The following is a 27,721-nucleotide window of genomic DNA, read 5'->3' on the forward strand; positions in this document are numbered from 1 at the left end:
AGGACTGAACAACTGGATTCACCACTCCCGGGTGAAGGCAGCCCACCAGCCGAGTGATGCCCAGCCTGAGTGGAAGGTGACCTCTGACCAGAAACAACCCCTGAGGATCACTCTCAAGAAGATAGTGACCTGGCTGATCAACCTGCTCCAAGGAATTCAGAAATGCCCTGCTGAATTCTTCCTAACACTAATCTTTCTTTCTTATCTCCTTCTAAAGGTAATATGCTCTGGTATTTCTGGATAATCTTTGGTTTTATCTTTCTAATAATTCTCATTTTGTCTTTTTATGAGTGCCACTGGAACCTGAGGCTAGTACCAGGAGGAGAACTCATCTGCTCTTGCTGGGACACAGAAGCACCATAAAATTACTGCTTCCCACACAGCAAGGAAACAAAGGCTGCATCATGACTTGCTGGACTACAGCTGGTCATGCTATCCTTGGCTACATCTGCCTGGCAGGAATAGCCATAACACTGCTCTTTGTCCTAGCGGTTCACTGTTGTGGACCCCCACTGAACAGAAATACAGGAAATAACATGCTCCCACTAATAATATTAGCTAGCACATACTTGCCTCCCATAGGGACCACTGCCACGTGTCCTTGCTTAGAAACTCACTACCCAAATATGCTAGACCAGGTAGCCTACAGGAAAGCCCGATCAAGCCAGATTTTTGTTAACTATACTTATCAGCCTGCGGCATGTTACGACTCCGCTACCAAATGCACATTGGGGGCGGGGGGAGGGAATTGTATTGGATGGAAAAAATAATAGGACCTGTCACAGCCAATGTGCAGCTAACTAATGTTGCTCCTATTTGTTTCAGCAGTACCCAGGCCCAACATCCAACAGGTCGCCTCCCAGATGAACTATGCAACTCTACCCTCAAGGCTGAAAACACCAACTGGTACTCCCCTGCAGGAACATTCTACGTGTGTGGGACCACTGCTTGCCTCTGCCTGCCTGCAAACTGGACGGGAATGCCTTTAAACTTCAGAATTCCCTACAAACCCCTCATGGGATACTAACCCCTTTGTCATTGTCCCTTTCCAGCTGGAAGCAGTTAAGAGTGGTCGTTGTCCATGTTCACCATAACATCCCATAGTTGTTGTACCACAAGGCTAAGAGAAGCTTGTGGGACAAGACGGTGGGGGGGGGGGGGAATGAGAAGGCTAAAAAGGGCTAATTCCAATGTAATTCTGATATTTGGGGCCTAGTGATCTGAATCCATGCCAGCAAGCTCAGTGCACATTCTTGATAACCTATAATTAAGTCACTACCTCCTTCCTAGATATTGGTCTTGCAGAACCTGTTACTGTAAAAAGTGCACTGCCCCGGAGGGAGAGTTATTAATGCTGGCACCAGGCCAGACCATCAGATATGGCCTGGAGACCCTCAATACCTGGGGGCCTTCTTGCAAGGCCCACAAAAAGGACCGGAAGCATAATCCATATTTGCAGGACAAAGACCACAGGGAGATATAAAAAGAAGCCCCATGCATGTTTCTGCACTCAGATTTGGAAAGCTATTCCCGGAGTCCACTGGTGTATTAAACAGTGTCCCTCCTCTTCTTTAAGGCATCGCTTGGTTTTTCTTTGGTCTTCTGCAACAATAGTTATTTGAAGATCTTGATATAAGGAAGAGGAAACACCCTCACATATTGTTAGCCTTCCCAATTTCACTAATAAGAAACATTACTTGTCTTTAAATAAATGAATTCCTGCTGCTACACACCCTAAGCACCACTAGGGAGGATCACTGTGCCCACGTGGGAAACAAGCATTACAAATCAACTTCAAAACTTTTTAGCAGATCCTTCTCATCCCCTAGAGGTCTCTGTCCTCAGGGTATCTAGCAGGAATGTCTCATTTTAAGTAAGACAATCACAAGTTTACTCTTTAAATATGCTGAAATCCTTTCAGCCTCATCATTCCCTGATGTGGTGACACATAGAAGGATTTTGTTCTAGATTTTTAAAAAATGGCTTATCCTATCTAATAAAGAGGGAATATGCTAATTGACTTCCCTGCCCTCAAAGATGGCAGTGCCCACAGCCAATGAGGGAATATGCTAATTGACTGCCACACCTTTAAAGATGGCAGTGCCCACAGCCACAATATGGTGGTGCCCAGTCCCCTCAGCCCAGTCAACACCTGAGGCACAGGGAAGCCTCGGATGTCAGCTGCCCAGCCACCCAGGGCTGGCCCAAGGCACAAGCAAGCCTCAGATGGTGGCTGCCCAGCCGTCCAGGGCCACCTGAGGCTCAGGTAACCAGGGCCGGCCAAGTCTTGCGCTGCCAGCAGTGGCAGCAGCAGAGGTGTGATGGGGCATCGCCTTCCCCTGATCGCTGGGTCGCCTCCCGCCCCTGAGGGCTCCCAGACTGTGAGAGGGGGCAGGCCTGGCTGAGGGACCGCCCCTTCAGTGCATAAATTTTCATGCACCGGGCCTCTAGTGTTTTAATAAAAGCATATTGATTTGGGTTGTTTTATTGAGCAGGGTGATTTCTTTGCGAGATCCTTGCCCAGATGGATTTGAAGAATGAAGCCATAGACAGAAGATGGTAGGTGAAAAGTACAGAAACTTAATTGCAAGCAAATACTACCTCTAAAACCTTAATTCTAAATTCTAAGCCTAAAACTCTGTCCCTCTTGGCGCAGAGGAGCAGAGGGGCCACCTAAGAAAAGTGTCCTATAAATTCCTAATCCTAAGACTCTGTCCCTCTTGGATGGACAGAGGGGCCCCTAGGAAGGGTGACTGCTGCTTTCTTTGTCTTGAGGCATTAAATAGGGTGGAAACCCTCCTTCTCTACCATGGGATCTTAGCCCTGTAATCAGCTCCTAGGACTCCCATGTCTGCACTTTTCCTCATTTGGTCATCTTATCTGTTTAGGTTGGAGCCACTTTTGATTTTATCTTATGGCTTTTTCCCACTTGTGTTGTCTGGAGAAGTCTTATCTTATAGCTCTTCCAGCTGCTCAGGTCAGGGCTACTTTTGATCTAACTTATGGTCACTTTAATTGCTCAGGCCAGAGACACCCCTGTCCTTGGTTTATGACTGTTTTAATTCCTCAGGCCAGGAATGTTTCCATCTGCCTGTGGAATTTCTCTATCCTCTGTACAAGTAAGATAAGCACCCTGGCATCTTCAAGTCCCCATCTATGAATTCCTCTCCTAAGGACCCTCCTCATTTCCTAAACCTTCCTAATTAAGCTAGCTAGCTAACCTTTTCAATATTATTATAAAAAGATTTATTATAAAAACATTCTGCTATAAAGAATAGCTCAAACTCTTTAAGCTTTGTCTACACCTCTTTAAAGTGCCATAATACCTATCTCACAAATATGTTATAAAAACTAAATAAAATAATATGCCTAAGAATAATTTGTAAGCCACATTATAAATATTAGTTTACCTTAACCTTTCAGTTGCCATAAAGGGAGAACAATCACTAGATATACACTAAATTACATCTCAAATGTTTATGAAGTAGGAATTTTAGAAAATAAATATATTAAAAAGTAAATGTATTATTTTAATCAAGATTGATTTTCAAGTTATGTAATATGCCATGTGAAATTAAATCAAACCCTAATAGGATAACCTAATAAAAAGAATCACATCTATTTCTAAGCAATCTCAATTCATAGTAAAACAATTTTGGAACAATACAAATCGAATTATTTTTTAAATGAAGGTATTTATATCAAGCTATATAAATCTCATTTACACAAGGATATTTTAATTCCAAAATTAATATCTATAAATGTATGAAAAATGAATCAAATATTAAAAACTGGCATCCTTATTTTTTCCATGTCTACATGCCTCTATTTTATTCATCAGTTTATTTTGTTCATTAGATTCCTTATTCATTTACTTTGATTTTTAGATTCAATTGTTGATAGATATGCATTTATTACCATTTTATTGTTCTTTTTTTTTCTTCTTCTTCTTACTAACTGATTTTCTCTTCTTGCTTTTAAGATTCTGTCTTTGATCCAGCTGGTATGGCTTGGTATTTGAGCTTCAACCTATGAACCAGAAGGTCATGGTTTGATTCCCAGTCAAGGCACATGCCCAGGTTGCAGGCTCATTCCCCAGTAAGGAGCATGCAGAAAGCAGCTGATTAATGATTCTCTCATATCATTGGTGTTTCCTTCTCTCTCTCCCTCTCCCTTCCTCTCTGAAATCAATAAAAACATATTTTTAAAGAAGATTCTCTCTTTGTCTTTAACCTTTGGCATTTTAAGTATAATGTGTCTTGGTGTGGGCCTCTTTGGGTTCCTCTTGTTTGGACTCTCTGTGCTTCCTGGACTTGTAAGTATATTTCTTTCACCAGGTAGGGGAAGTTTTCTCTCATTTCTTCAAATAGGTTTTCAATATCTTGCCCTGTCTCTTCTCCTTCTGGCATCTCCATAATGCAAATGTTGTAGACTTTATGAAGTTGTCACAGAGGTTCCTTATACTATCTTCATATTTTTTTTATTCTTTTTTATGTTTGCTATTCTGAGTGGGTGTTTTCTTCTTCCTCATTTTCCAAATCATTGATTTGATTCTTGGAATCTTCTGCTTGACTGTTGAATCCCTGTAAATTATTCGTTATTTCAGTTAATGTATGCTTAATTTCTGACTGGTCCTTTTCCATGTCTGATGTTCTCATTAAATTTCTTGAAATATTCACTACTATCCTTCAAATTCTCACTAAGTCCCTTGAAGCTCTCATTGAAATCCATGAGCAGCCTTATAACCATTGTTTTGACCTCTGTATTAAGTAGTTTGCTAGCTTTCATTTCATTTAGATATTTTTCTGAAGATTTTTTTCTGTTCTTTCATTTGTGACATATTTCTTTGTCTCCACATTTTGGCTGCTTCCCTGTGTTTGTATTAGTTAGAGCTGCTATGTCTCCTGGAATTGGTAGAATGGCCTTGTGTTGTAGGTGTCCTGTAGGGCCCAGTGGCTCAGCCTCCCCAATCACTGAGCTGGATTCTCTTAGGTGTACCCCTGTGTAGGCTGTGTGCACAGTCTTGTTGTAATTGAGCCTTGATTGTTGTTGGTGTCACTGGAAGAAATTGACCTCCAGGCCAGTTGGCTGTGAGGACCAGCTGGGACTACAGTGGAAGAGCTGCTGTGCAGGAGACACCCCTATGGAGCATGACTTGCTTTAGTGGCTCTTTGGTGCTCAATGAGTCTGCTCCTTGAGTGTGTCACTTGTGGATGTGTAAGTTGTAATCTGGTATGGTCTGAAGCTATCCAGTGGGAGTACTGGCTCTGGATTTTCCCAGGAGGTACAAAGTCACCCACTGCCTGGGGCTACCTGGCGGAAACTACAGAGCAATCTGCAGATGGATGCTACTTGTGTTGGGCTTGGAAATGCCCAGGCAAGGCCATGTTGTATTGGGACACTTATTGATAGGAATGGGGCATGTTGATGCCAGCTGCTACTTGTTTGAGAGATTTTGGGAAAGTCTGAAGCCTGAGCCAGGAGTTGCCATTCATATGGAAAAGCCACTGTAAACAACTTGGGTAAGGTTGCAAATTGGATGCGGCAGGGAATCACCTAGGCAGAGTGAACAGTGTGAGCCAGGCGTATGGCAACTCAGATATGGCTTCCAGTCAGCTCTGCACAGGGTAGTTCTAAGCATAGGAACAATGACTCTTGTGACCACCCTTGACTTGGAGAAAGCCAGTTCTTGCTCTGATGCCTGAAAATCCAATTCCTTCCCGTATGTCCCTGGATCCCCCTGAGCTACTCCCCCCAGTGCTGGAGCTCAGAGGGAGTGAGTCTGAGTAGGTTCATGGGCTGGCCCTTTAAGAGGAACTGCCTAGGTTTCCAGCAGCCTCCATTTCACTCAGCCATAATCCCCACTGGTTTTTACAGCCCAAAGTTACAGGGACTTCTTTTACCAGCTCTGGAACCCTGAGCTGAGGGGTTTGACATTGGGCTGGGACCTCTTGATCCTCATGGGAGGCCTGTACAGCTAAAATATCCCTTCCAATTAAAAACATGCCACACATGGGTGTCAGACTAGCCCCTTCTGCACCTCTCCCCCTCCTATTAGTCTCCATGTGCTTTCTTCTTTATTTCTCTAGTTTTAGGACTTCCCTTCAGCCAGATTTCAGGTAGTTCTGAATGATGGCTGTTTTATATTTTAGTTGTAATTTTGATGTGGTTGTGGGAGGCAACAAGTACCAGCATTTACCTATGTGGCCATCTTGGTTCCTCTCCTGGCATCCTTATTTGTAATCGGTATGTTTTAACATTAATATAAATTATTTAATATAATCATTACTTTTAAGAAAATTAGCATTTCATAACACATAGTATCCTACTTCTTAGGAAATAAAAAAACATTTTAAACTGAGGCAATTTATTAAGTGATTATTTTTGCAAACACTTCATATGATTTAAATTTAACCTAAGACAATAGTAACAGATTATGCTAGTTTTCAACTTCACCTAGTCCTTGACCACTGTTTATAAAATGATCAGTGTCAAACCGACATTATCTGCAAGACCAGCAGATAAGAAATGATGGATGTAAATTGTTTTCTTTTCGATAGACTCAAAAAGAGGTGTTAGAGCTAGTGCAAAGAGCAGGATATTGCTTGCTTTTCTAGTTTAAGTACAGTTTGGGCAATGCAGATACCAGGGGCAAGGTGTCATATTATTTGGTCACACCCATAATGCTAAAACCACATAAACTTTCTGAACCATTCAACTTTAATTTAGAATACCTATCTATCACTTAAAAATAATCCTTGAAATTTTGCTTTCTTTTGTCTTTTTAATTGATTGGTGAAGTCATTTGAGCAGCTTCTCTTTTATGACTATATGTCAAGGCCAGTGGATCTGTTACCTTGTGTTGCATTTTGCAAGACCATAGCTACCTATTGTTATTTATTCTACACAAAGACTTTTTAAAGAAAGGTACGGCCTTTAATTTTTGTATCTGTGATATCTCTTATCAATCTGATGATCATTACTTGGATTTCATAATGGTTACCTGCTACTTGGGGAACTGATTATCAGCAAAGATAATTATATCTTTAGTTGAAAAAATAACTGAAAGAGTATCCTAAATAAAATATTTTTCTTAGAGACTACTTTAAAAAAAACAAACATATTTATGAAGAATCTGGAATTAGTCATTTCAATCTGTAATATGAAAGTAGATTTCATTTTTCTAGTATTTTAAATACATAAATATTACAGGGTAATTCCATTAATTTTTTATCCAATTCCAGATTTAGTGATGCTGCCATATTGGCTCATAGCAATCAACATATATTCTCTAAGATGGAATGGATCCAGAGCTTCATTTATGGGAAGGAAACAACTTTAGGCTATTTTGTTCCGTCATTATTCATTTCTCAAACTTTCCAGGGGAGTGGTTTTATTTTATTCTAGAATATCTTGTCTGTTGTAGAGTAATATGAACATCTATACAAACAACTATTACACTGTATTGTATCAATAGCTCATTCAACTAATTAAATGAAAATATCATGAATTTGGAACTTTATCCACTGGATAAAAAATATCTTCCAACATATCATCATTTCTTAGGAATAAAACATCTTTTCAAAAGATTTCTTTCAGTCTAATTTGTGGCTCATTCAAAAAAAAACACAAAAAAAACCTGAAAGCAGACACAATTAATATTAATCAAGAAAACCACAAACTAAATCAAGTCAATAAGTACAGTATTATTTATTTAATAACACTGGTAATATAAATTCAGATTAATGTTTATAATAGCCAGTTAATGTGGAACACTAGAAACATCTTAATGATGCATATTGTAAAAATTTAATAAAGTAAACTGACAAAATTGTCATTCTTAAGCAAATTGTTTTGATAGAGTAGATAGTGAAGTATTGCTTATAAGAGTCCTAAAGTAAAGAACAGTGAAAGGAAGTGCTATCAACATACTGAAACATTATAATTATCATTCCTATAGTATTTTGTAGTAGTTAACATAACTATTTTATAATTTTATTTTTATAAGCTTTATTGGATAACTTGTTAGAATTTATTTATGCTAACTTCAGGGTTATCCTATATAATAAAGAGCTAATATGCTAATTAGACCGAACAGCCAAACGACTGTCCTGACGACCTTCTGGATGAAGCCGGGGCTGTGAGGGCTGGCCCGGGCTGCAAGGGGCTGCGAGGGCCAGCTGGGGCTGTGAGGGCCAAGCCCCTTGCATGAATTTTGTGCATCAGGCCTCTAGTTTTTATATAAAAACGTTTTGGAAGTTCCTTTTTCTAGTTTCATTTTATAAATACTAGAGGCCCAATGCATGAAATTCATGCACGGGCGGGTCCCCTCAGCCCAGCCTGCACCCTCTCCAATGAGGGACCCCTCGGGGATATCCTACTGCTGGTCTAGACCGGCAGTCGGACATCCCTCTCACAATCCTGGACCGCTGGCTCCTAATTGGTCACCAGCCTGCCTGCCTGGTCACCCCTAACTGCCCCCCCTGCTGGCCTGATCACCCCTCACTGCCTCTGCATGCCAGCCCGATCACCCCAACTGCCCCCTCCCTGCCGGCCTGGTCATTCCTAACTGCCTCCCCCACTGGCCTGGTTGCCCCAAACTTCCCCCTCTCTGCAGGCCTGGTCACCCCTAACTGTCCTCCCCTGCAGGTGTGGTCACTCCTAACTGACCCCCCTGCTGGCCTGGTTGCCCCTACTGCCCCCCGCTGGCCTAGTTGCCCCTCACTGCCCCCCCTGCCAGCCTAATCACCCCAAACTGCCCCCCTACCAGCCTGGTCGCCCCCAACAGGCTCCCTGCCAGTCTGGTCAGCCTAGTTGCCTCTCACGGCCCCACTGCTGGACTGGTCACCCCACACAGCCTGCTGTTCAGTCATTTGGTCATCCCTCACTAACCCCCCTGCTAGCCTGGTAGCCCCATGCAGCCTGTTGTTCAGTTGTTTGGTCATCCCATCCCTCACTAATCTCCCTGCCGGCCTGGTCGCCCCACGCATCCTGCTTGTTCAGTCCTTTGGTTGTCCCTCACTAACCCCCCTGATGGCCTGGTCGCTCCATGCAGACTGCTTGTTCAGTCCTTTTGTCATACCTTGGGCCAGTCCTGGGTGGCTAGGCAGCCAACATCCAAGGCTTGCCTGTGCCTCCGGCCAGCCCTGGGCGACTGGGGGGGCTGAAGGGACTGGGGCAACTCTGGAGGCAGGTGCGCAGAGTGGCCAGACCCACCTGAGGGTGGGTCCAGCCATGCCGCACGCCTGCCACCCCTGTGGGGCTGAGGGGACTGAGCACCACCATCTTGTGGCTGTGGGTGCCGCCATCTTTGAGGGCGTGGCAGTCAATTAGCATATTCCCTCCTTATTGGCTGTGGGCGCCACCATCTTTGTGAGGGCATGACGGTCAATTAGCATATTCCTTCTTTTTTAGATAGGATATAATTTTAAGTTTATGTATTTATTTACTTTTGCTGATAGTATTACAGATGTCCCCTATTTTCCACCAATCACCCCCTTCACCCAACCCCAGGCCCACTCCAGGCCTTTCCCACACTATTGTCTGTGTCCATAGACTATGCATACATATATGCATGTAAGTTATTTGGTTAATCTCTTTCTCCCCACCTCTTCCCTCTGAGAACTGTCTTTGGATCTATTTTGTTATTCAGTTTATTTTGTTCATTAAATTCCATATTTAAGTGAGATCATGTGATGTTTGTCTTTTTCTTACTGACTTATTTCACTTAGCATAATGGGAAATCTTTACTTATTTACATTTTTTAATATTTTACTTTATTGATAGTAATACAGATATCTCCCATTCCCCTTAACCACCACCATTATCCCCTAACCTTCCAGCCCCTAACCACCCCAGGTCGTCACTCACCCTAATGCCTGTGTCCATGGGCTATGCATATCTATCTACACTAATAAAAGAGAAACATGCAAATTGACAGTCCCTCCACTATGCACACCAGCCAATCAGGAGCAAGTATGCAAATTAACCCAACAAATATGGCGGCCGCCACAGAACTGGAGAGAGCAGTAGGCTTGGGTTGCCCCTGGTGACAGAAGAAGCCAAGCTTCCAGCCAGCCCTGGCTTCTGCTCAAGGAGTGGGTGGAGGCCTGGGTCACAGGAGGCAACCCAAGGTTCCAGCCCGCCCTGGCCTCTGCTCAAGGAGTGGCAAAAAAAAAGGGGGCTTGGAGCCCTGGCCTCCACTCAAGGAGTGGCTGGGAGCCTGGGTTACCAGGGGGTGTGGCCAGCCTGAAAATGGCCATCAGCCCCTTACCCAGGTTGGCCACACCCCCATGGGGTGAGGGTCCCTGCTGAGGGGCTTGGCCAGCCTGCAAACAGTCATCAGCCCCTCACCCAGGTCATCTATGCACCCCAGCAGGGACCCCCCAACCTGAAGGGGGTGTGGCCAGCCTGAAAACGGCCCTCAGCCCCTCACCCAGGCTGGCCACACCTCCATGGAGTAAGAGTCCCCGCTGGGGGCCGTGGCCAACCTGCAAACAGCCATCAGCCCCTCACCCAAGCTGGCCAAGCACCCCAGGGGAACCCCCACCCTGAAGGGGGTGTGGTCAGCTTGAAAACAGCCCTCAGCCCCTCACACAGGCTGGCCACGGCCCCTCCAGCGGGGACTCTCACCTCATGTGGGCGTGGCCAGCCTGCAAACCACCACAGATCCCTCACCTAGGCTGCCCCATGCCCCAAGGGAACCCCCACCCTGATCCATGACACCCTTCAGGGCAAACCAGCTGGCCCCCACCCATGCACCAGGTCTCTATCTATACTAATAAAAGGGTAATATGCTAATTAGACTGGGAGACTTTCCAGGAGACCTTCTGGACGTTCTTCTGGACAAAGCCATGGTGGTGGGGCCGAGGTAAAGGCGGTTAGAAGCCAAGAGTGGAGGTCAGTTGTGGGTGATCTGACCGGTGTTGGGGGGGAGCGTTGGGGGTAATCTGGCTGGTGGGGGGGCAGTTGGGGGTGAGTAGACCAGCAGGGGGGCCAGTTGGGGGTGAACAGGCCATCAGTGGGGGTCAGTTGGTGGTGATCAGGACAGTGGGAGGCAGTTTGGAGTGAGCTGACCAGCAGGGGGGTAGTTGGGGGCAAGCAGGCCAGTGGGGAGGGAAGGTGGGGGTGAGCAGGCCAGCAGGGGGGTCGTTGGGGGGGAGCAGGCCAGCAGGGGGGTCAGTTGGGGGGGAGCACACTGGCACAGGGGGCAGTTGGGGGTGATCAGAATTGTTAGGGGCAATCAGGCAGGCAGGCAAGTAAGCAGTTAGGAGCCAGCAGTCCCAGATTGCAAGAGGGATATCTGACTGCCGGTTTAGACCCGATCTCTGTAAACCGGCAGTAGGACATCCTTCGAGGGGTCCCAGATTGGAGAGGGTGCAGGCTGGCCTGAGGGACACCCCCCCCCCCCCCGTGCACAAATTTCGTGCACCAGGCCACTAGTCCTATATAATAAAAGGCTAATATGTAAATTAACCAAATAGCAGAACAACTGGTCGCTATGACACACACTGATCACCAGGGGGCAGACACTCAACACAGGAGCTTCCCCCTGGTGATCAGTGCATGTCATAGCGACCAGTTGTTCCACCGTTCAGTTGATTTGCATATTAGCCTTTTATTATATAGGATGATGATGCAGGAGCTGCCCTCTGGTGGTCAGCACCTCTCAGCCAGAAGCAAGGCTCACAGCTGGCGAGAGCAGCAGTGGTGGAGGGAGCCTCTCCCGCCTCTGCAGCAGCACTAAGGATGTCCCCCAAGAGCTCCCAGACTGTGAAAGGGCACAGGCCGGGGTGAGGGCCCCCCCTCTGAGTGCACGAATTTCGTGCACTGGGCTTCTAGTCCTATATAATAAAAGGGTAATATGCAAATTGACCCTAACAGCAGAATGACCAGAATGACCACTGGACCAGTCACTATGAGGCTCACTGACCACCTCTTGGTCCCTTCCCCCAGCCATCAGGCACCGATCACCCAATGGTGAACAGGGAACCAGGGGTGGGTAGCAGCAGGGGGTAAGGCCAGCTGCAGGCAGCTGGGGAAGATGGCCCTGATCACAGGCCAGGCCTAGGGACCATACCCAGGCACGAATTTCATGCGCTGGGCCTCTAGTATATATATAAAAGGCTAAGCAACCATCTGACCATCTGACCAGTAGCTATGACGCACAATGACCACCAGGAGGCAGATGCTCCAACCTGTAGCTATGACGTGCATGGACCACCAGGGGGCAGACTCTCAACGCAGGAGCTGCCGAGCTGCAGAGAGGAGGGATCCCGATTCCAGGGTGCATCACCCGAGAATCACCCTCTCGCAATCCAGAACCCCTGTGGGATGTTGGAGAGCCAGTTTTGGCCCAATCTCTGCAGGCCAGGCAGTGGGACCCTACCTGCTGGAGGGACCCTTCTCACTCCAGGGCTCCCTTCAAGCCATAGCACCGCCCCATGTGCAGATGGATGGGGCAGGACCACGGGAGGTTGGCTCCAGGGCATGTCTGGCCTGTCTCCCCCAGTGCCAACCCACTGGCCACCTTCTAATTAATTTCCTTTCAATGTACACAAATCCGTGCACCAGGGCACTAGTAAGTATATAAGTTCTTTGGTTTATCTCTTCTCATCCCCACAAACCCACATCAAGGTAGACAGTTTGTTCCATGCCTCCATTCTTTGGGTCTTATTTTGTTGGTCAATTCATTTTGTTCATTAGATTCCACAAATAAGAGATCATGTGATATTTGTCTTTCTCAGTTTGCCTTATTTCACTTAGCATAATATTTTCCAGGTCCATCCATGCTGTCCCAAAGGGTAAGAGATCCCTCTTTTTTACAGCTGCATAGTATTCCATAGTGTAAATGTCCCATAACTTTTTATCCATTCATCTACTGATGGGCACTTGGGCTGTTTCCAAATCTTAGTTATTATAAATAACTAGTGGTCCGGTGCATGAAATTCATGCATGGGGAGGGGTTGTCCCTCAGCCCAGCATACACCTCTCCAATCTGGGACCCCTCAAAGGATGTCCTACTGCTGGTTTACAGGGATTGGGCCTAAACTGGCAGTTGGACATCCCTCTCGCAATCTGGGACTGCTGGCTCCTAACTGTTCACCTCCCTGCCTGCTAAATTGCCCCTAACCACTCTGCCTGCTGGCCTGTTCACCCCCAACTTCCCCCTGCTGCCAACCTGCTCACCCCCAAATGCCCCCCTGCCAGCCTGATCACCCCCAACTGCCCCCCGTGCCAGTGTGCTCACTCCCAACTGCACCCCCTGCCGGCCAGCTTGCCCCCAACTGCTCCCCCTGCTGGCCTGCTCACTCCCACCTTCCCTCCCCACTGGCCTGCTCACCCCCAACTGCCCCCTGCAGGCCTGCTCACTCCAAACTGCCCCCCTGCTGTCCTGATCACCCTCAATTGACCCCCACTGACTGCATGCTCACCCCCAACTGGCCACCCGGCTGGTTTGCTCACCCCAACTGCCCCCGCAAGAGCCTGATCACCCCCAATGCCCCCCCCCCCCACTGGCCTGAACACCCACAACTGCCATCCTATCCTGGCCTGATCACCCACAACTGACCTCCACTCTTGGTCTCTAACCACCTCTACCTCAGCCCCACCACCATGGCTTTGTCCAGAAGAACATCTGGAACGTCTCCTGGAAGGTCTCCCAGTCTAATTAGCATATTACCCTTTTATTAGTATAGATAGAGGCCTGGTGCATGCGTGGGGGCCAGCTGGTTTGCCCTGAAGGGTGTCATGGATCAGGGTGGGGGTTCCCTTGGGGCATGGGGCAGCCTAGGTGAGGGATCTGTGGTGGTTTGCAGGCTGGCCACGCCCACATGAGGTGAGGGTCCCCGCTGGAGGGGCCGTGGCCAGCCTGTGTGAGGGGCTGAGGGCTGTTTTCAAGCTGACCACACCCCCTTCAGGGTGGGGGTTCCCCTGGGGTGCTTGGCCAGCTTGGGTGAGGGGCTGATGGCTGTTTGCAGGTTGGCCACGGCCCCCAGCGGGGACTCTTACTCCATGGGGGTGTGGCCAGCCTGGGTGAGGGGCTGAGGGCCGTTTTCAGGCTGGCCACACCCCCTTCAGGTTGGGGGGGGTCCCTGCTGGGGTGCCTGGCCAGCCTGGGTGAGGGGCTGATGGCCATTTTCAGGCTGGCCACACCCCCCAGCGATCCAGGCCCCCAGCCCCTCCTTGAGCAGAGGCCAGGGCCAGCTGGAACCCTGGGGTTGCCCCCAGTGACCCAGGCCTCCAGCCACTCCTTCAGCAGCAGCAAGGGTGGTTGGGAAGCTTGGCTTCCTCCATCGCTGGGGGCAACCCAAGCCTCCTGCTCACTCCAGCTCCATGGCGGCTGCCATCTTTGATGGGTTAATTTGCATACTCATTCCTGATTGGCTGGTGGGCATAGTGGAGGGATGGTCAATTTGCATGTTTCTCTTTTATTAGTGTAGATGCTGCTATTAATATAGGGGTTCATATATTCTTTCTGATTGGTGTTTTGGAGTTTTATGATATTTCCCAAAGTGAGATCACTGGATTGAATGGAAGTTCCAGTTTTAATTTTTTGAGGAATTTCCATACTCTTTTCCATAGTGCCTACACCACTCTGCATTCCCAACATCAGTGAACTAGTGCTTCCTTTTCTCCACATCCTCACCATCACTTGCCGTTTGTTGATTTTTTTATGATAGCCATTATGACATGTGTGAGGTGATATCTTATTGTTTTAATTTGCATTTCTCTGATGATTAGTGACTTTGAGAATATTTTCATATATATTTTGGCCATTTGTATACCCTCTTTGGAGAAATATCTATTCAACTCTTCTGCTCATTTTTTAAATTGGAATTGTTTGTCTCCCTTTTGTTGAGTTGATGAGTACATTATATATTTTGCATATTAACCCCTTATCAAATGTATCATTGGCAAATATTTTATCCCATTCAGTAGGTTCCCTTTTAATTTTGATGGTGGTTTCTTTTGCTGTGCAGAAGCGTTTTATTTTGATTTAGTACCATTTGTTTATTTTCTCCTTAGTTTCTTTTGCCCTAGGACTGTGATTGGCAAACTGCAGCTCGCAATTCACATGCGGCTCTTTGGCCCCTTGAGTGTGGCTCTTCCACAAAATACCATGGCCTGGGCGAGTCTATTTTGAAGAATTGGCGTTAGAAGAAGTTTAAGTTTAAAAAATTTGGCTCTCAAAAGAAATTTCAATCCTTGTACTGTTGATATTTGGCTCTGTTGACTAATGTGTTTGCCAACCACTGCCCTAGGAGATGTATCCATAACTTTATTGCTATGTGAGATGTCTGTGATTTTACTGCCTATATTCTCCTCTAAGATTTTATGATTTCATGCATTACATTTAAGTCTTTTATCCATCTTGTGTCTATTCTTGTATATGGTGTAAGTTGGTGGTCTAGTTTCATCTTTTTGCATGTGTTTGTCCAGTTTTCCCACACCATTGCTGAAGAAACTGTCTTTACTCCATAGTATGTTCTTGCTTCCTTTGTCAAATATTAATTGACCTTAATGGTGTGGGTCAATTTCTGGGGTCTCTGTTCTGATCCATTGGTCTAGGTGCTTGTTCTTATGCTGGTACCAGGCTGTTTGGGTTATAATAGCTCTCTAGTTTGATGTCTGGTATTGTGACCCCTCATACTTTGTTCTTTCTCTAGATTGCTGAAGCTATTTGGTTTTTTTTTTTTTATGGTTCCATATAAATTTTTGGAGTATTTGTTCTAGCTCTGTGAAGTATGCCATTGTTATTTTAATAGGGGTTGTGTTGAATCTGTAGATTGCTTTGGCTAGCATACACATTTTAATGATGTTAATTCTTCCAACCCATGAACATGGTATACACTTCCATTTGTTTGTATCTTCCTTGATTTCTTTTTTCAATGTCTTAGAATTTTCAGAATACAGGTCTTTTACTTCCTTGGTTAAGTTTATTCCTAGGTATCTTATTTTTGTTGTTGTTGCAATGGTAAATGGGATTGCTTTTTTAGTTTCTCATTCTGAGCACTCATTATCTATATATATAAAAGTCTAAGCGACCATTGCAACCAAAACAACTGAATGGACGACCAAACAGGCTGTGTGGGGTGACCAGGCCGGCAGGGGGGTTAGTGAGGGACGACCAAACGACTGAACAGCAGGCTGTGTGGGGTGACCAGGCCAGCAGGGGGGGCAGTGAGGGGCAACCAAATGACTGAACAGTAGGCTGCATGGGGTGACCAGGCCAGCAGGAGGGAAAGTTAGGGGTGACCAGGCCGGCGGGGGGTCAGTTTTCCCACACCATTGCTGAATTTCGTGCACCAGGCCTCTAGTTGCTGTATAAAAATGCCATCAATTTGTGGATGTTGGTTTTGTAAATTCATTAATTAAGTCTAGTAGTTTCTTGGTGAAATCTTTAGGGTTTTTATGTATGATATATGTCATCTGTGAATAATGACAAATTTACTTCCTCATTTTCAATTTGGATGCCTTTTAGTTCTTCTTCTTGTCTGATTGCTGTGGCTAGGACTTCCAGTACTATGTTGAATATGAGTGGTGAAAGTGGACATCCTTGTCTTATTCCTGTTCTTAAGGTAAACACTTTTAGTTTTTACCATTGAATATTATGTTGGCTGTAGGTTTGCCATAAATGGCTTTTAATATGTTGAGGTATGATCCCTCTGTTCCCACTTTACTGGCAGTTTTTGTCAAAAAAGGGGTGCTGGATTTTGTCTAATGCTTTTTCTGCATCAATTGATATGATCATGTGGTTTTCATCTTTCAATTTGTTTATATGGTATATCACATTTATTAATTTGTGAATACTGTACCAGCCTTGCATCACCAGAATAAATCCCACTTGATCATGGTGTATGATCATTTTAATATATTGCTGGATCAGATTTGCTAATATTTTGTTGAAAATTTTAGCTCATCAGGAATATTGTCCTGTTATTTTCTTTCTTTCAATGTCTTCATCTGCTTTTGGAATTAAGATAATGCTGGCCTCATAAAAAGTTCTTGGAAGTATACCTTCCTCTTTAATTTTTTGGAATAGTTTTAGGAGGATAGGTATTCTTTTTTGAATGTTTGGTAAAATTCACTTCTAAATGCATCTGGTCCAGGACTTTTCTTTGCTGGAAGAGTTTTAATTACTGCTTCAATTTCAGCAGTTGTTATTGGCCTACTCAGGTTTTCTGATTCTTCCTGATTGAGTTTTGGAATTTGTCCATTTCACCCAGGTTGTCCAGTTTGTTGGAATAAAGTTGTTCATAGTATTTGCTTATAATCCTTTGTACTTCTGTGTTGTTTGTTGTTATAGCTCCTCTTTCATTTCTGATTTTATTTATTTGGTTCCTCTCCCTTTGTTTCTTGATGAGTCTGGCTAGGGGTTCATCAATCTTGTTTATCTTTTCAAAGAACAACTCTTGGATTTATTGACCTTTTGTACTTTTTTTATTCTCTATGTCATTTATTTCCACTCTGATCTTAATTTTTTTCCTTTCTTCTACTTCTGGGCTTTTCTTGCTCTTCTCTTTCTAATTCATTTAGTTGTAGGGTTATATAGTTATTAGTTCTTTTTCTTGTTTCTTCAGGTAGGTGTGTAGTATGAACTTCCCTCTCAGGGCTGCTTTTGGGTGGTTGTGTGTTCATTTTCAATTGTTTTCAGGAAGTTTTTAATTTCCTGCTTGATCTCATTTTGTAGTCCATTAATTGTGCAATAACATGCCATTTAGCCTCTATGCATTTAAGTGTTTTTGACTTTTTTTTTGTTGTAGTTGATTTCTAATTTCATGCCATTGTGATCTGAGAAAATGCTTAGTATTTATATCAATCTTCTTGAATTTGTATACACTTGCTTTGTGCCCTAACATATGGTCTATCTTCTAGAATATTCCTGGCGCACTTGAGAAGAATGTATATTCTGTTTCTTTGGAGTGAAATGCTCTGTAAGTATCAGTTAGATCCATCTGATCTAGTGTGTCATTTAAGACCTCTGTTTCCTTGTTAATTTTTTGTCTGGAAGATCTCTCAAGTGATGTCAGTGGGGTGTTAAAGTCCCCTAATATGGATGTATTGTTGTCAATCTCTCCCTTAAAATCCACAAAGAGTTGTGTTTTTTTTTTATGTATTTGGGTGCTCCTAAATTATGTGCATATATGTTTACAAAGGTTATGTTTTCTTGTTGAATCATTCCCTTTAGTATTATGAAGTGGCCTCCTTTGTATCTTGTAATGGCCTTTGTTTTGAAGTCTATTTTGTCTGATATGAGTATTGCTATCCCAGGTTTTTTTTTTTTTTCTTTCCTTTTGCATGGAATATATTTTTACATCCCTTCACTCTTAGACTGTGTGTATCTTTTGTTTTGAGGTGGGTCTCTTGTAGACAGCATATATATGGGTCATGTTTTCTTATCTATTCAGCCACTCTATGTCGTTTGATTGGAGCATTTAATCCACTTACATTTAAGTTTATTATTGATAGGTATTTATTTACTGCTACTTGTATTTTCTTTATGCCTATGTCTCTCCCCCCCCTCCCTCCGCCTTTTTCTTCTTCTTAAAGCAGTCTCTTTAACACTCACTTCTTGCATTGCTGGTTTGGTGGTAATGTACTCCTTTAAACTTTTGTTTGTTTGTTTGTTTGTTTTTTTTTTTGGTCTGGAAAGCATTTTATTTCACCTTCTATTTTAAATGATAGCCTCACTGGATAGAGCAGTTTGGGATTTATGCCCCTGCTTTTCATTATTGAGAATACTTCATTCCACTCCCTTTTGGCCTGAAGTGTTTCTATTGAGAAGTCAGTTGACATTCTAATGGGAACTTCTTTGTAGGTAATTCTCTGTCTCTCTCTTGCTGCCTTGTTGTCTTTAACATTTGCCATTTTAATTATGATGTGTCTAGATGTGGGTCTCTTTGGGTTCCTCATAATTGGAACTCTCTGTGCCTCCTGAACTTGTGTGACATTTTCCTTTACCAGGTTGGGGAACTTTTCTGTCATTATTTCTTTAATGCAGTGGTTGTTACATTTTGTATTGTTTCAGGGCTCCCTTAAGCTATCTTCCTGCTTTTTATTTATTTTTTCTATTTGCTGCTTTAATTGTGAATTTATTTTTACCTTGTCTTCCAAATTGCTGATTCTATCCTCTGCTTCATGCAATCTACTTTTAATACCTTCCTGTGTGTTTTTGATGTCAGATATATTATTCTTTATTTCTTTCTGGTTCTTGTTCATGGCCTCTATTTCCTTTTTCATGCTGTTGCACTAAGTTCCTTAAGCATCTTTATAACCATTGTTTTGAACTCTATGTCTGATAGGTTTCTTGCCTCCATATCATTTAGTGTTGTTTTGTTCGTTCGTTCATTCGTTTGTTTGTTTTTCTGGAGATTCTTCTTTTCTCTCATTTGGAGGTTGTTTCTTTGTCTCCCCATTTTAGCTATCTCTTTGTATTTGCTTCTATGTATAAGATAGAATTGCTATGCCTTCCAGTCTTTTGGGGTTGGCCTTATGTAGAAAGTGTCTTCACGGATCAAGGGGATAGTCTCTTTGTTCACCTGAGCTGGATGCTCTCTGAATGCCCCTGTGTGCATTGTTTGGGCTCTCCTTTTGTAATTGAGACTTGATTGCTGATGTCCCATTCATGGGAGGTATCTCCCCTGACTTGCTGCCAGTGAAATTCAACCCCAATGTAGTTGTGCCAGCTGTTATACAGGTGCTTTGGGTCTGCTATTTGTGGAGCTTGCTGGATTTTGCTCTGATGTTGTTCAATCTGGTCCCTTGGTGTGTCTATTCTGGGCCTCCTGGGAGCTTATCTAGTGCAGGTGAATTCAAATCACTGTCCCTTTTTGGCCCTGAGTAACCTGATTGAAGTCCAAGAGATTGAATCCTCTAGTTGTCCAGTGGTTGGGGACTCCTTAGCCCAGGGGTTGGGTCTGCCTTGATCTCACAACTTGATTGTCCCTATTCTGAGCTGTACTCCTTTCCCCACAACAGAGCTGGTCTCAGGTGTCAGCGTCAGCTGCAGGTGCTTGGGGTCCCACTGGCTTTTGCCTCACTGAGCAGTCTGGGATGGTGTCTGTGGTAGGGACCCAAACTGCTGTTTCTGACTAATTAGATCAGGCAAAGACTCAAAGCCTCTGGATACCATCCTCTGCCTGCCAACTGATAGGATTCAGTCTGGAGTAGCCTTAAGCAATCATCCACAGATGGGGTGAGAGGTTTTCCAACAGGGTGGGCAATTGCTTCTGCCTGGAGGCTAATTGTTATTTTCAGTCTCTTAATGGGCCTCAGCAACTCCATAGGATGGGGCAAGGGGTTTTCCAATAGGGGGGTCAACTATCTTTTTCCAGGCAACAACTGCTTGGCTAGCAAAGGTTTGCCTGAGAAAGATGACCTCTGCAGCATGAGAGGATGACTCAGCCCAGGAAACCAGAGTGTCTGCTTTCTGAGCTCTAACCCCAGATTCCTCAACCATAGCTTATTTTTATACAGCTTCCAGTCCACTTTGCCCTCACTCTACTGGAGCCCAAGGAGAGTGGTTGCACTCCAAATTTTCTGCATTGGCCCTTTAAGAGGGTGCCTGCATTTCCATTCATCTCCAGAAAGCAACCCTGCTGCTTTTCACAGCCAGATGTTATGTGGGCACCTTTCTCAGTTCTGGTGCTCTCTGCTGTGGTGCATAACTTGGATTAGACCTCAGAATTCTCAGTGGCCACCCCCCACAGTTGAGATATCTCTCCAGAATTTCAGCTGCTATCTGTGGGAGCCTGGCCAGCCCTTTTGCACCTCCACCCTTCTTACCAATCTCTATGCAATCTTCACTTTCCGTCCTTGGTTATCAGGTTTCTCTCCAGCTAGTCTCCCCAGATGAATTCTCAGTTGCAAGCTCATCCTGCACCTGTGGGAAGCAACCAATCAATGTGTCTCTTTCTCATGGATGTTTCTCTCTCTCTATCTCAGGAGGTTTTTATTTTAATAAATATTAAATATAAATCCCTGGCTACAATACTCCATTAGTTTACTTGTATGGTTTACTTTTTAAAGATTAGAACAATATGAAGTTGCTTCTATATTGAACTGAGGAAATAATCCCACTAGTTGGTAAAGGTGCAAGAAATAATGGTATAAGAAAAATTAACATCTTCCATTTGTTTACCTAATGTAATTTTTCTTCCTAAAGCATTTATTGACTTCTAGTTGTATGCAAATAGAAAGTTATTATTCCAGGCAGTAGTTCATTTTATGATTGAATAGATTTATCATTATCATTGGATAACAAACTATTCTAAAATTTAAAGGTTAATATTAGCAAGCATTTAATTAGCTCAAAAATCTTCAGGGGCACCTGAGGGCTAGAAGGCCTAGCTCATGTATCTTTCAACAAGTTCTTCAGCTATGAATCACTTTGCTGATTTGGAATCAACACTTTCTATTCTCTAGGGCCTCTGTTAGGATCAATTGTTTAACTCTACTCTGCTCCACATAGCCTCTCATCCTCTATCAGGCTAACTTGGGCTTGTCACATAGCAGTCTCAGGAGTTGAGAGAACATGTTGAAGGCCCCTTGAGGACTAGATTGATAACTGACACATTGTCACTTCTGCCATATTCTATTAAGCAAAGCAAGTCATCAGGTCAGTTCAGATTCAGGGGACAGAAAAAAAGCTTACACCTCTTGGTGAAAGGACTTGAGGAGTTACATTGCAAATGTTATGGATAAAAGGAGGGAAATAATTGAAATATTTTGCAGTCAATATACCACATATGTTTTGTTTATAAATTTCTTTCTAATATTGAGCTGAGGAGGGAAATAATTGAAATATTTTGCAGTCAATATACCACATATGTTTTGTTTATAAATTTCTTTCTAATATTGAGCTGAGCCTTCCCTATAGCTGCATTTGGAGGAGCACAGACATGTGTTCCTTTTCCCCATGAATTTTAGGATTGGATTCATATATTCATAGAACGGATTCCCTCTACCACTCCTCTTCATTACTTCATCATCTTGTCATCTTGATTACCTTACTCTTGAAGTTTTCTCTTTCATCAAGATTCCTATTCAAATTTGACTTCTTGAACTAAAGCCACAACTGCTAATATAATTTAACAATGAAGAGTCCATAATTACAATGATATGAATAGTCCATTTTTATAAAGGGATTTTAATCAATATATTATTTCAAAATGTCACATTCAACAGTAAAAACTTCATCTTTTGAGTTTCCTCCACGTGGGAAGAAATTAGAAGCAACTCAAACACCAAAGTTCCCATTCTTTCACTTTAAGTTAGATTAAGCTCTTAGTCAGTTTCAGCATATTGTCAAGTAATTTTTAAACCTAGTATATTTTATGTGTTCTCTTGCATTTCTGAGAATGACTGTTGCATTCACATGAAAGACAAATTAGATGGATAAAAGAATTAGGACAAAATTATATCAATGTTCCTTTATATTCTGGTAGTTAGCTTTAAAAAGAGAATATCTGAGGTGAATCTTCTTTTCCTCAGTAATATTTTTTTCACTCTGAAACCAATAGATGTTATTCTCTATTCTTATCATCCAAATAATTGTCAGACATATCTAATCTGTGGCTCTCTTTTTATTGATTTTTGCCTAGAGCAAGGTGAACTTTTCAGTCTGGATGGTCATATCTTTTTTAGTTTATGACTATTTCCTTCAATATTGGGTATTATCATTTCCTCTGTTTAGTTTTATTGTACTTCTCAAGTAAACCGGTATTATATAAAAGAAGGTCAAGAAACTTTTACCTCCATATTGATCATTATTTTTTTTTGTCTTTGCTTCTTGTCTTTGGCTTTTTCTATTGTATCTAAGAATGTCTCCCAAGTTTCATCTCTGCAACTCTGCTATTTCAGAGTGAAAATTCTTTCATTGGGGTGATCATTATGGATGTTCACTTTGCTGCTATATTTTTAGTTGTTATTGTTGTTTTTTAATCATTCCTTAGGTCATCCATTTCTTAAACTTAATCTCATGGTATTTCTTATTTCTGCATTTTCTCTCCTCATAACTTTCTCCTCCTACTTCATTGATGGGATACCTTGTTTTTGTATATAGTGGATAATAACAATATATTCTCTGAAATTCTTGTAGGTTTCTTTATTAAAAACATTTTAAAACTATGTATATTTATTCATAAACACTATCTATTTACAAGTTGTGTACACACACACACACACACACACACATGCACACACCTATCCTTCTTTTCTTCTTTTTGCTCTTATTCCCCTCTTATCTCATTCTCAATTGAGTTAGATACATTTATATTTCCATGTTTAACCATAAGCAGAGTGTACCATTAGCCTTCATCCTATATAGCTGTCCATTTTGGTGTTGACCAACCTTTGGTCCAATACTTGCTTTTTGATATTCATTTGGTTTCTCCTGCTGAAGTTACAAGTAACTTATCCTATCCCAGTGCCTAGTTTTCTGATATTGTGGACTGAGTACAATGTACGGAATGCTTTGCTCCCAGGGCTCTATGTATTCCACTATGTGTATTCATACAATGTACAGAATGCTTTGCTCCCAGGGCTCTATGTATTCCACTATAGTTGCTTGCTTAGGAGAATTTAATTGCTCATAAAGAAGCCCAATACTATCAACCCTTCTCTACCTAAGGCTCTGTTGTATTCTGAATGTTACAGAATCTGACAGGCTATAAAAAGGAGACATTAAAAGGGAAAACTGTAGGTGAAAGAAAGAAGTATTCATGCTCAATAAAAAATGCAGAAATAGCATAGGTCTGTACCACATTCTCTAGACATGGTTTTTACTGTTTCTACCAAATCAGTTAGGGAATAGCTTTTATGTGGTGAATGCAAAAGCATGTAGGGATCACATAAAAACCAAAAGAATCTGAAATCTCAGAAACCATAACTTAGCATCATAGTAAAATAGAGAAGTAAAAATACTATGCTAGCCCTAGTTCTCACTATGAATTTATAAAATTCTTACTACATGGCAATTCACTCATACATTTGTAAATAGTTTTCTGAGAATCTATTTTATGTCAGACACCACTTCTTGTACTAGAGATATAACAGAGCTATAAAAAAAAGTTTCTTACTTCACTGAGTTTACAGTACAGACCATCATTAACTAAGTAATCACACTAATGAATATTAAATTGGACAGTAAAATAAGTGCTTTGAATGAATATTTCATAAAGCACCAAGAGGGAATGTGTTGGCAGGTGGGGGTCAAAAAATATATTCCTAAGGAAATCTGTCTTTAATCTAAAATTTGAAGGAGAAAAGAGATTAATTAGTTGAATAGTATAAAAGAGAAACACAGAGGGAACTGAATGTGTAAAGCACCTGTCAGTACACTGTTCTAAGTGCTTACTTATAAAGGATTTTTTTGAACCTCATAAGTTTTCAATGTGGTAAAGTTGTATTGTTTTTTCTTTCCCATTATAAGAATTTAGTGAGAAGTTAGAAGTAACTGTGTTATGGATTGCTAAATAAACACAAATTTTTAAATCAGATTTTTAATTTTAATATAATTTTATGTAATATAGCAATGTCATAAACACAGTTGAATGTCAATGTCAGATAAACACTGCAGATACATCTATAATAATGAGTATTATTTTGCTTTTCAAAGCAAACAAAAGTTTGATAGTTTTCTCATCATTGGACAATTTTGATTTTTCTGTTAATTTTCTTTTGATAGTGGGAAAAAACTGATGTTAGAAAAAAGTTAATTGCAAAGATAACTTAGCTTTAAGAAAGGCTTTTCCTTTCTTGTAGACTAACACAAATTAAAAGATGTTTAAGTCAACCAAATCTGGATAATTTTATATGCTAATTCTAGAAAGCCAGGATGTAAGCAGATCCACAGAGAAACTGGGTCACAATGTTCTCACTTAGTTGCATGGGTAATGCAGAATTTCAGTGATTAAAGTTCACATGCTGCACTAGGGTTAGCCTTTGCAAACACTGATGAATCCAGGAAAGCCAGGATTGATAATGCCCCTCAAAAAGAAATGAATTTTCATTGAACCTTTTATGTTTTGAGGTGGAATTGGTGAATGTAAAATAAGATGCTCAATGAAGGCAATAATATTTAATGATGCAAAACCCAAAACATAATTAGTCTCAGTTACAGTGAAACAAAAGATGTTCATCTATATATCATTGAAAAAGAGAACAAAGTTGCACAAAATAAAATTTCATATAATCAGTATATGTACCTGCTCTTGGCCACAGCCTCCCTTATATTAAACTAGAGGCCCGGTGCACAAATTCGTGCATGAGTGGGGTCCCTTGGGGTAGCCTGTGGGGATCAGGCCTAAACCCGCAGTCCAGCACTGCCTACTGCTCCTGCCTGCAGCTTCTGCTCATCCCAGCTCCACTGTACCTGCCACGTGCTCACCTCCAGGCAGTCTCTATTGGGAGAGGCTCGCACTGCCACAGCCGTGCTCACCAGCCGTGAGCCCCATGTCTGGCGCCCATCCTGAGGGGGTGAGGGTGGTCGGGATGTGATTGGCACTCCGGGATGCCCTTGCCAGCCCAGGATCTGGATCTGTCCCTATGACATTCATGCCGGTTGTCGGGAGCTGTCAGGAAGCTGCTTTTATATCGTTTCTTCCTTGTGGAGCCTCTAGGGAGGGGAAGCCGCCACGGTGCCCGAGGCCGACTTCCAGGAGGCCGGCAGCGCTGGCGCTGTCAGGATCGTGCTGGCGGTGCAGTTCCATTGGTGCCTGGTCCCATTCTCCAGAAATTGCATTTGCAGGGCTACTGAGGGAGTGAGTGGCTGCAGCCAGGCTGGTGGGCCACCAGGACGGGTTGGTCAGCTGAGTGGCACTCCCGCTGTGGGAGTGCACTGGCCATCAGAGGGCAGCTCCTGCATCAGTGTGCATCATAGCGACCAGTCATTGGGTCGTTTAGTCGCTTAGGCTTAGGTAGGTAGGTAGATAGATAGATAGATAGATAGATAGATAGATAGATAGATGATAGATGGCTTTAGGCACACATCTGTGTGTGTGTGTGTGTGTGTGTGTGTGTGTGTGTGTGTGTGTGTGTGGTGTTGGGGGGTGAAAAGTCAGCTATTGTGAGAGTGACTGTGAAAACAAACGTTTTGTACATGGTTGTTTCCATTACTCAATTCTAACCTCAATCATGCTGGGACTTGATGACCAAGTATAATCAGAACTATGGAATAGAGGCAAAGCAATCTTGTTTAAGTTTCACTTTGTGGTGTAGTCCTAGTAGTGTGGGTTATGGAAAAACTACTTTCCTCTCTGAATATAAGTATCTTCTGTGTAAATTGGAGATAAAATTAATGTCTGCTCAATCATTTTCATCATGATTTTATAAGCATCACATAAGATACTGAATATGAAGGTACTTTGTTAATTGCCATGTGTCATACAATTGTTCATTTAATTGTTGCCTCAAGTAATATTTGAAACACAAAAATCAAATCATATCACTCTTCTTTTCAAAACTCTGTAATGTCTCCTCTTTTGTCTTCTACTGACCTTGTTGCAGCAATGATGGCCTTCTTGCTGCTCCTGGCGGATTTGAATTATAATGTAGCTGTATAGCTTCTGTGTTGCCTGTTCTCTCTGACTATAGTATTCTTCTCCAAGATAACTATTTTTCTGATTTCCTTTCAACTTCAAACTTTTATTTAATTAGAGCCTTTCCTGACCATGTTACTATTGAGACATACATCTCAACCTCCACAGTTCTCATCAACTTTATCCCACTTTATGCAATAGCATTTATTACCTTCTAACATACTATATACCTTGTTTATATTATGGCTATTTTAATGTCTGCTTACCCCTACTAGGATGTGAGCTTTATGGTGGCAGGGATGTTTTTGCTTTGCTCACTGATATATCCCAAATGCCTAGAACAGTGCCTAGCCTAGAATAGCCATCCATTAGATTCCCTGGTCTCAAGTAATGTGCAGTGTTTTAGAAAAGGCATGCGGCGAGGATTAATTAAAAGTAAACTCTGTTCATATCTGCCTTTGTCTACTTTGTGCTCTCTCTGGAATATTTGATATGAAACTCTGCCCTGGCAAGTATTTATTATCTATATAATGATATTTTATTTTCTCTGCCATCTAATTTAGCTGTTGAGAATTCTCCTTTAAGACTATTATTATTTTTATGTGTCTTTTTTAAAAACATGTTTTTGTTTTCAGAGAGAGGAAGGGAGAGGGGGAGAGAGAGAGAGAGAAACATCAATGATAAGAGAATCATCAATCAGCTGCCTCCTGCATCCCCCCACTGGGAATCAAGCCTGCAGCCAGGGCATGTGCCTCAACAGGGAATGGAACCATGACCTCCTGGTTCATGGGTCGACACTCAACACTGAGCGACACTGGCCGGACCCATGTGTCTTCTTTTGATTTGACTTGAATTCCTGAATCTGAGAATCCATGTCTTTCTTTCCTTTAAAAATATATTTTTAAGAGAAAAAAAGATGGCAGCAAGCAGGAAAGAGGTGAGGGAGAGGAAGTGAGTGAGTGAGGGTATGAAAGGAGTGTATTGATGTGCATGGTGTGTGTGTGAGTGAGGGAAAGTTAAATCTCGCAGGAGCAGCAGGGGCTGGCAGACAGGCTCTCCTTGACAAGGAGAGACTACCACCACTGCGGGCACTCCCCAGACGGTGGGACTCCAGCACGGAGCCCACGCCATCTTGAAGGGGAGAAAGGCCTTCTTTAGGAATTCATCAACACCACCAACCA

The sequence above is a fragment of the Plecotus auritus genome (assembly GCF_963455305.1).
Source record: "Plecotus auritus genome assembly, chromosome: 1".
Classification (NCBI taxonomy): domain Eukaryota; kingdom Metazoa; phylum Chordata; class Mammalia; order Chiroptera; family Vespertilionidae; genus Plecotus; species Plecotus auritus.